Source organism: Triticum aestivum, chromosome 2A (genome assembly GCF_018294505.1).
Source record: "Triticum aestivum cultivar Chinese Spring chromosome 2A, IWGSC CS RefSeq v2.1, whole genome shotgun sequence".
In the NCBI taxonomy this organism is placed as follows: Eukaryota; Viridiplantae; Streptophyta; class Magnoliopsida; order Poales; family Poaceae; genus Triticum; species Triticum aestivum.
In genome coordinates this window covers 386,477,795-386,488,942 of record NC_057797.1, presented here as the reverse complement: position 1 = coordinate 386,488,942, position 11,148 = coordinate 386,477,795, and positions in this window count along the sequence as shown.

Below are 11,148 nucleotides of genomic sequence, written 5' to 3'. Positions count from 1 at the left end.
GAGGATCACCTCCGTTCTGAGTAACCAGCGTTCTTTCAGTCCTAGATCTTGGGACGAGATCTTTTCGTAGTGGTGGAGTGTTGTAACACCCCGGATGTAACTTTCCCAATTTGTACTCCAACTCTTGCCGTTTCGGCGTTAAGTTATATTTATTTCCTCGGGTTCGGGTCTTTGTCTCGTGTGTGTTGTTGTCGTTGTCATGCATCTCATATCATGTCATCATGTGCATTGCATTTGCATACGTGTTCGTCTCATGCATTCGAGCATTTTCCCCGTTGTCCGTTTTGCATTCTGGCGCTTCGTTCTCCTCCGGTGGTCATTTCTAGCTTTCTTTCCTGTGTGGGAATTAAACATTTCCGTATTGGGCCGAGACTTGCCAAGCGGCCTTGGTTTACTACCGGTAGACCACCTGTCAAGTTTCGTATCATTTGGACTTCGTTTGATAATCCAACGGTTAACCGAGGGACCGAAAAGGCCTCGTGTGTGTTGCAGCCCAACACCCCTCCATTTTGGCCCAAAACCCACCTAAGTATTCTCCAACATCTAGAGCGTTCGATCACGATCGCGTGGCTGAAAACCGCACCTCATTTCGACTCTCCTAGCTCCCTCTATGGCTATAAATAGACCCCTCTCGAAAAATCCGGATCCTCCCCCGTCCAAACCCTAAAAATCCACCGCGCCGCGCCGGACACGTCCGGTCCGGGTGGACGAAGCTGCCGCCGCCGCCCCGCGCCAATAGCGCGTCGCCACGTGGCACCCGGCGCCCGCCGCCGCCGCCGCCCGCACGGGCCCGAGGCCGGCCCTCCCGGCCCACGCGCCGCCGCCGCCCGGCTCCCTCGCCCGCCGCGCCCCGCCGCCGTTGCTCCTCCCGGCCCGCGCCACCGCGCCGCCCGTGCGCGCCCTCGCCGGCGGCCGCCTCGCCCCTCGCCGGCGACGACCGCGGCCGCGTCGCCCCGCGCCTCCTGGCCCGGATCCGACCGCCCCTCGCCGCGCCTCCCCGCGCCGCTCCGGCCGGCCCCAGCTCCGGCAGCCGCCGCCCCCTCCTCCGCCGGAATCTCCAAGTCCGGCGACCCCCTCCAACTCCGGCAAACAATGCATCTACGGCGATCCTCGATCCGCGTGCGATTCAGATCTGGGATATTTTCGTCTCGGTTGAGTTTTCCCTCAGAAACCCTAGCCCATGTTGCATACTTTGACATGCCGTATCTTTGCATCCGTAGCTCCGATTCATGCACATAGCATATCAAAATGTTCACCTCAGAGAGTACATCATTTCATTCCATTGCATCATTTTCATTTGAGTTCATCTTGGTACCCGGAATGCTATTAGAAGAGGGCTACTTGAGATATTTGTCAGATCTGCTACTCCATTTAGATTTTTGTCATTTTTGCCATGATTAATGTGTGCATGATATGCCCTTGAGTTCTACATATGTTTTGTTAAGGGTTTTGTTATCTTTCCAGAGGTGCAACCCATGTATTTTTGTGATGTGTGTGGTGACTAGTGCAAGCTTGCAAAGTGGTGCACTTGCTAATTCTGTTTTCAGGGACTTAGCAATTCCACTAAGTCCTTGAGCTGTTTATCTCATATTGCCATATGTTCATGTTGTTTCCTAGTGATCCGTGTCTCTTTTGAGGATGACTAGTAAGGATGTTTTGGTAATATTATAGTGCTCTATCCATCAATGTCTTTATTTTCAATTATGGAGCACCCTAGCTTGAGTCAATCGAGCTCTACTTTTGCTACTTCGTGAATCTGGGCAGATTGTCAACTTGTTTGCAATTTTGCCGATGATGTTGTAGTTGATCGGTGCATGCTATGCTATTGTTCTTGCCATGTCTAGCTTGCATTTTGTGCCTTCTTGATGGGTGTATGCTTGTCTTGCCATGACTTGCACCGTAGTGAGTGCATCGAGCTCGTAAACATGCCTACTTGAGTTATATTTCAGCATGTGTCAGTTTTTCACTAAGTCTAAAAACTGATTATGTTTTTGCTATGTTCACATGCTTGCAATTGTATTTTCTGATCCCTTTTGTCTCAAGGTCACTAAGGGATTTTTGTTAAGCTCTTTGAGTAGCTCCATGCCATGCTTTACTTTGCCATGTTTAGATCCTGTAGCATGTAGTTTTGGTGCTCCGAAGAGTGCTACCTGGTCTGAAATTCCAGACAAGTGTTAATTTCACTAAGTGTGAGATCCGTTTGCCATTTGCATTTTTGCCATGATTGTTGGAACCTGTTAATGAATGATTTGGCCGTAGCTCAGTGCTAGACTTTTGTTAAGCATCTTGTGTGCATCCCTGCCATGTATTTTGTTGTCATGTTTGGGTGGTGTAGCATGTTCATCTCATTGCATTTAGTTGGCTACTTGCTGTAAATCGTAGACCGGTGTCATATTCGAATCGCTTGCCATTTCCAAACCGTAACTCCGATTCCGGCGTTCTTTATATCATTTTCAAGCGATTTCATCTCATCTTTCTAGTGGCACACTTGGTTTTCCAAGTTGAGGCCAGGTTCATGCTTTTCCTGTCATATCATGCATTTTGCATCCTGCATCGCATCCCGCATAGCATATCATCTTTGCATTGTGTTGTTTGAGTTTGCACGTGGTTGATTGTATCCTTGTTGCTTGGTTGTCTTGTTTGGGTAGAGCCGGGAGACGAGTTCGCTAACGAGGAGCCCGTTGAGTTTGCTTTCGAGGATCCAGTCAACTCTGACAACTGTGCAGGCAAGATGATCATACCCTCGAAATCACTACTATCTTTGCTATGCTAGTTTGCTCGCTCTTTTGCTATGCCATTGCTACGATGCCTACCACTTGCTTTCAAGCCTCCCAAATTGCCATGTCAAACCTCTAATCCACCATGTCCTAGCAAACCGTTGATTGGCTATGTTACCGCTTTGCTCAGCCCCTCTTATAGCGTTGCTAGTTGCAGGTGAAGATTGAAGGCCGTTCCTTATGGGAACATTTATTTACTTGTTGGGATATCATTATATTGCTATATTATCTTAATGCATCTATATACTTGGTAAAGGGTGGAAGGCTCGGCCTCTCGCCTAGTATTTTGTTCCACTCTTGCCGCCCTAGTTTCCGTCATATCGGTGTTATGTTCCCGGATTTTTGCGTTCCTTATGCGGTTGGGTTATAATGGGAACCCCTTGATAGTTCGACTTGATTAAAGCTTTTCCAGCAATGCCCAACGTTGGTTTTACCATTCGCCACCTACCCTTTTCTTTCCCTTGGGTTCTGCAGACTCAAGGGTCATCTTATTTTAACCCCCCGGGCCAGTGCTGCTCTGAGTGTTGGTCCAACCGAGCGATGTCCGGGGCTACCAGGGGCAACTCTGGGCTGGCCTACCCGACGTATGGCTCATCTGAGTGTGCCCTGAGAATGAGATATGTGCAGCTCCTATCGGGATTTGTCGGCACATTCGGGTGGTGTTGCTGGTCTTGTTTTAACCTGTCGAAGTGTCTTGAATTACCGAGATACCGAGTCTGATCGGAACGTCTTGGGAGGAGGTCTATTCCTTCGTTGACCGTGAGAGCTTGTCATGGGCTAAGTTGGGACTCCCCTGCAGGGATTTGAACTTTCGAAAGCCGTGCCCGCGGTTATGGGCAGATGGGAATTTGTTAATGTCCGGTTGTAGATAACTTGAACCTTAATTTAATTAAAATGAATCAACTGAGTGTGTTACCGTGATGGCCTCTTCTCGGCGGAGTCCGGGAAGTGGACACAGTGTTGGAGTAATGTTTGCGCAGGTTGCTCTCTAGTTTCTTGCTCGCGCTTTGCCTCCTCTTCTCGCTCTCTTTTGCGAACAAGTTAGCCACCATATTTTCTAGTCGCTTGCTGCAGCTCCACATATATTTACCTTGCCATTCCTATAAGCTTAAATAGTCTTGATCGCGAGGGTGCGAGATTGCTGAGTCCCTGTGGCTCACAGATTACTATTACACCAGATGCAGGGCCTGATGATTCCGCTCCAGGAGACGCGTTTGAGCTCAAGTGGGAGTTCGACGAAGACTCTCAACGTTACTATGTTTCCTTTCCCGATGATCAGTAGTGGTGCCCAGTTGGGGGTGAACGGGACCGTTGTCGCATGTTGGGTTCTCTTTGATTTTGGCGTCGTAGTTGGGCCATGAATGTTTGGATGATGTAATGTTATTTATGTACTTGATTGACATGGCGAGTGTAAGCCAACTATGTTATTTCCCCTTTATGATTTATATTACATGGGATGTTGTGAAGATTGCCTAACTTGCGACATATGCCTTCAATGCGATTATGCCTCTAAGTCGTGCCTCGACACGTGGGAGATATAGTCGCATCGAGGGTGTTACATAAACCAATCATACATAAAAGAATTCAGAGGAGATTCAAATATTGTTCATAGATAAATTGGATCATAAACCCACAATTCATCGGATCTCGACAAACACACTGCAAAAGAAGATTACATCGAATAGATCTTCAAGAGAATCGAGGAGAACTTTGTATTGAGATCCAAAGAGAGAGAAGAAGCCATCTAGCTAATAACTATGGACCCGAAAGTCTGAAGTAAACTACTCACACATCACCGGAGAGGCCATGGAGTTGATGTAGAGGCCCTCCGTGATCAATGCCCCCTCCGGCGGAGCTCCGGAAAAGGCTCCAAGATGGGATCTCTCGGGTACAGAAGGTTGCGGCAGTGGAATTAGGTTTTCGTGGTGCTCCTGGACGTTTGAGGGGTACGTGGATATGTATAGGAGGATGAGATAGGTCGGTGGAGCAACGAGGGGCCCACGAGGGTGGAGGGCGCGCCCAGGGGGGTATGCGCGCCCCCTGCCTCATGGCCTCCTCGATTGTTTCTTGACGCCCACTCCAAGTCTCCTGGATCAAGTTTGTTGAGAAAATCACGTTCCCGAAGGTTTCACTCAGTTTGGACTCCGTTTGATATTCCTTTTCCGTGAAACACTGAAATAGGCAAAAAACAACAATTTGGGCTGGGCCTCCGGTTAATAGGTTGGTCCCAAAAATGATATAAAAGTGTAAAATAAAGCCCATTATCATCCAAAACAGATAATATAATAGCATGGAGCAATCAAAAATTATAGATACGTTGGAGAAACTGTGTCGTCGTTGTGTTCATGGAGAGGCAACGGAATGCGTCGTGTTCATCGGGAGGCAACGGAACGCGTGTTGTTCATCGGGAGCCAACCGGCTTGGACGGAACAAGCGATGGAAACGAGGCCTGGCGTACCCCAGAACGGAGGAAATGACCTTGTGTTCGATCGACCACGGTGGAAGTGGGATCCTATTCATTGGGAGGGGTCTAGCGTATCACAAAATGGAGGAAACAGACCTCCCACGGTCGAAACGGGGTCCTATTGATCGAGAGCGGTGTGGCGTACCACAAAACGGGGGAAACGGACTTGTGTTGGAGCACTATGGTCGAAACGGGGGTCCTGTTCATTGGGAGGGGTGTGGCATACTGCAAAAGGGAACTCCACGAGATACTGTTCATCTCCACCGTCGGCTGCCTCCACGGGCTACTGTTCATCCACCGTCGACCTCCTCCAGCCTCCACTTGCGACTATTCATCCACGGGCTCCTGTTCATTCAGTCTCCACCGCGCGCTCCTCCACCGGCTACTGTTCAACCAGCCCTCTCCACGGGGGTCCTGTTCAACCACCCCTCCACGGGCTACTGTTCATCCAGCCCTCCACCGGCTACTGTTCAACCAGCCCTCCACCGACTACTGTTCAACCAGCCCTCCATGGGGTCATGTTCATCCAGCCATCCACGGGGTCCTGTTCATCCATCGACTTGATTGATGGGGGTACTGTTCATCCAGCGGCAACGACCTCTACTACCACGGGTTCCTGTTCATCCAATCCCCCACCGAGAACTGTTCATCCAAATCCTCTCAACAGTGCTCACTGTTCATCTAGGGAAGGAGGCATCAGTGTTCGATCAGCTTCAGTTAGCAGCAGTAGCGAAGGAATCACTCGGGTTCAGTTAACAGCAAGGGATCGATCGATCGCTCAGGTTCGGTAATGCGTAGCCTGCAGTGCAATCGCTCGGGTTCAGTTAGATCCAACGTCTCGCTCGGGTTCAGTTAGAGCGCAATGCCTCGCACACACGCGCATACGTATGAGAGAAACGTGCATCGCTCGGCCCCCGACCACCACCGTAACCGGGAACTCCCCCGATATTTTCCTCGCCCTCGCTTCTACCACGGTTTTCTCCGTCATGGACAACTCAAAGAATGTCATGCAGTTGCGTCTCCGGCCCGCCCAGGACGAAAAGCCCATTTTCTGTCATGATTTTTTGTCATAGAAGTAGGAGCCCACCACATCTATGATGATACCGGGTTTTGTCACAATTATCGTCATAGAAGTGTCATAAGTATGACCAAAAAAATTCGTTCTGCCCAAAATGTCACGGATGTGTCTTTTTTTAGTGTTGATGATGTGTCTGGACAACATAATAGCGCAGAAAAAGATTTCAGAGAAGGAACTTATAGGAAGTAGAAGGTATGCTATGCTTCAAAATGAGGCAAGTCAAGCGCAACAAGTTGAGCCTGGTATTGGTGATCCTCAGAAAGTTTCGACGTTGGGTGCACCTAAGAAGGGGCGGTCGAAGGGGGTCCCCGACGTTACAAAGAATGGTAGGCCAAAAGATTTTACAGAGAAGAAAAGTGGTCCTTTGTGCAGTCTGTGTAGTCTCCCAGGTCATAACAAGGCTTCATGTAGTCGGAACGAGAAGTGAGTTGCAACCTTCTTATTTTATTATGTTGCCAATTTGATTTCATCGACTATATTTTCTCACCCATTTTGTTCATATTTTGTTCAGGAATTAGGCATAGAGAAGCAGCTTGGTAGGTTGGAAGAATAAAAATGGTCCCACGAGTCTTGTCTGAATAACCTATTTCTGTTTTTTATTCATACGTGTGTGCCAAAAAACTTGATAAGTGATTTGTTTTTGTTTCCTCAAAATATTTATGTAATAAATTTTTATTTTGTACTATCATATGTGCAATAGTCTGCAGTTTCAAAATTCTGTTTATTTTGTTTGTTGTCGTTTCATGATGGTGATGCCATTGTATGTGTTATACTACCTGGGCTGACCGCCGTGGCAAAAAAACGCACCCGGCCGTGTTATTGTCTCATGCCATGTTTTTCACATACATGCCGCCACAAACCCGCGCATGCACAGAAGATCCTACCCACCGAATCGCACCTACCTCGGATCCCAGCTGGCCAACCAGCGCCTCTCTCGGATCCCACCACCACGGACCCACCTCGCCATGCACCACCCTCATGTGTCGCGGCTCGCCCGCCCCGTCTGGTCCACCCAATCGCACCTACCTCGGATCCCAGCTGGCCAACCAGCGCCTTCCTCGGATCCCGCCACCACGGACCCACCTCGCCATGCACCATCCACATGTCTCATGGCTCGCCCGCCCCATCTGGTCCACCCAATCGCCTCACCCCGATCCCTCCGCGTCTGCCAGCTCCAGTGCGACCGGATCAGCCTCGCTCCCCACGCCCAGCGACTCTGCCCTGCCTGACGCTAGCCCCACCGCTTCCTCCTTGATCTCCCCGCCCCCATGCATGCCTCCACCACGTCTCTCGCAACGTGTTCTGCCCATTCAGCCCCCACACAATGCACACACAAAAAATTAGCCCAACCGCAATACTAGACCGGCGACGACTCGGGACGGCAACACACGGACTATGAGATTTCAGAGGAGTTCAATGGCTATCGCATGCCCGGCTATTTAAGCCGCTCCTGACTCGCCCCCGCTTCTGAGGTGGGACTAAACACTAAGTGTTGCCCCACGTGGGCGAGGGGAGGGGGCCGTGGGCCGTGGGAGGGGGTGAGTGGAGGCCTGCCTCTATTGGGCCAAACTGGGTCGGCTGGTGACAGCGCAGAATACGGCCTCGTGATCCCTGCGGCGGCCGCGTGCACTGCGGTGCGCGATGCAGCATGGTCTTTAGTCCCACCCCGGAAGCGAAGGGGCGCAAGGAGCGACTTAACTAGCTGCCTCTGCCCCTCTTTCAAACTCCTCTGCTATTACTCCCCACTGCCCCGTTGGACCACGTTCCTGGGCCCATTAGTGGGCTCAATCAGCCGCCCGAGTCGCCTTTGGGCTTGATTTGGGTACGTTCTGTAAGCTACTATGAGCCCAGCATCGGTGGTTGGGCATTTTTCTAAGTAACTTAACTTTTTTACATAAAGGAGCAGCCAGCCGGCCTCATTTCATCATAGTAGAAAATAGAAAACATTACAAAATAGTAGCGCCGGCCGGCCACGGTGGTGTAATCATCATAGCATGTACATCATAAAAAACTGCGAATATAACATTTTGAAAAATCATCACCCACAGTGATGCAAATAAGAGTGGCATTAAAAAATAGATATTGTAGCAAATACCGACCACGGCACATTTATTTAGTTGCGAAACATGCAAAACCATGCCGCATTACAATAAAGAGATGTCTTAATATGAAAATTGTATCAACTACCAACAACGACACGTTTATTTAGTGGAGATAATAGCCAACACCCCATCCTCCGACTCATTTCTTCTACATGATCTTGAGGATCTTCTCTTTCACTACTTTCATCGTGTTGCATTTTGAAAAAAGTATTTCAGCTAGAATGCGTCCCCTTGAAGCATTAACGTCAGCTTGATCAAAGTCAAATATCCAATCATCTCCATTCCAGTCTTGAATGCATTTCACCACAAAAAGACCGCAAGAGACTCTGCAAGAAACCGCGAGTCAGGCTTTGTTAGATCAGAGAAGTGCATACAAATTCAACTTTTGAACATACCCATCGTCTTGTAACTGCATTTTATACTCCCTTATTGGCCAGGAAGATACGTTAGGATGTTCCGTATGTATAAGGGAGTTCACCTCCGTCGTATCTTTAGCTATTTCTGCCCTCTCAAATAAAAATGTGAAATTCGTATGAAGTACGTTTCGAATAACTATATCTTGTTTTATGTAATGTTGTAATCTTACCAGCTTAGTAATCTTTGCAAGAACTCTGTTGCTGCATTTTCCAGTAGAATTTAAACTTGAAACTCTTTTTTCTTGTTGTGCATGAGAACTGTTATCCAATGATTTTCTTCCACATGAAAAGGAAAGTATGCCTACAACAAAGTTTATTCATGTTGGTGTACACACACATATTTATGTAGTACGATGGATCATACTAAATGGAAGTACCTTATCTTTGATGAAATACTCTTCAGTAACTCTAGACACCATTTTAGTTTGGTTTGTGAAATGTTCCATAAAATGCTTCTTAGACTTCTTAACCTTTCCATCAGCATGAAGAATTTGCCAGTGGGACACCCAAGATGTTAATATGTGATGGTCAACACGAGGATTATGGGTCTGCATATGGTTGCAATAATTATTGATGACCTGAAAATAACATAACAGCAATACGCCTATTAGAAAATTAATATAAATGACATGGAAAACTTAATAAATTAATGCTAATACTTACAGTGCCATGCAACCACTTTTTGGAAATGATGGCTTCAAGCATATCAGGTGTACATGTTTCCCCACCAATTCCCTTCATGTGCACGACATTTTTCCTACAAAGCTTCTCCGAGCCCGCTAGTGTCTGGATATAAATCGTCGCGGCCTCTATGTGTTCCTCATTAATGTAATCGGTACTAATCATATCGGCTCTTATACCAAACAGATCTAAAATAGTAACAAACATTGAGTTAATAAAGTGCGCATGAAAGGACAGAAATATCTTACAAGAATAAATTACCTAGCACTTACTTTTCTTTGGACGTTTACGTCCACCGTTCTGCTCGTAAGGTGAACGGCAGTGTTTTGACTATTTCTTCTTGTGTTTCCCATCATTCTCCTTAGTGCCACTTTCTTTCGCATTTTTTAATACGGGTGTTCAGACTATCCATACTAATCTCCTCAGATTTATCGGTGCTAGACCCGTCTGACATTGTATTTATATTTTTGGGGGTTGCAGTAATAGTTGGAAAGTCATTTGTGTCTACCGTTGGTAGAGATGGGTCGGGTGAATTACCATTCTCCTCAATAACGAAGGGGTCGCCTTCATCTCCTGTACCGGGTGTGTTGTGATGCACACCTTTCTCACGCGCCAACTTCTTCCCGTTCCCAATGGTGAAGGTTGCCTCCATCGTGTTATCCATGTCTTCTTTTGCAGGAGTTGATTTTACATATGTCCAATATTTTGATGGACCATACTTCCCCACCCAGTCTTCACTATGCTCCACAAACTCAACATCATCACGAAACCCCGTGTTTGCCTTGAAGACAAGACCTTTCTTCTCCAGCTTCTCCACTACTATCTGCAATAACACATCAAAAGCATTAATTGCATGCAAACATTATGAGTAATCCCATGTAAATTGAAGTACACATCACTCATTACCTCAGCACATTGTTCAGGGAGAAGTCTAATATCTTTTTGCATATCTTTGATGCATTTCATGACTTGATCTAATATACTATCCCTGCTTGACGAAGCCTCGTCTGTATTATCTTTCCTTTTTTGGCCACGACCTGTTCGATCTTCTGGCTCAAATTCTTCCTTCGCCTTTCTTCCTTGTTGAGCAATTAATATCTGTCTGTACTTCTCACTTATCAATTTATCAATCTGTGACATGTTAAAGCAATTTATATTTCTCAACATATAAATAGTAACATAAGTGCATGCAGTATGAACCATTAAAACTTACCGTACCATCACCACGGTCGTATGATGTGTCGTATGCGTCACGCTTCTTAGCCTCATCTTCTGACCAATTAAGCATCAACGGATATTCATGAGCCAGTGGATCAAATGCCTCATCATCCAGTGGCTGCACTTTCTCCCAAAACAAATACTGCATGAACATGAAGTATATTAGCAAACTTTCTTTCACAAACATTAGTTAGAAAGAAACAAATATAACGTAAGATTTACCTATATGAGGGCAAGGTTTCCGACCGGCCAAGTAAATTTTGTAAGATCTGATATGGTCTTTGTGATGCCTTCAACGCAAACGCGTAAAGTAAACGCGTTCCAATTAAATGCTTTGATGGCCTCCATATCCTCAACTAACTTGTAATAAGCATTAGGAACTTCTTTCGTGGACTGCGGTACAAGAACCGTG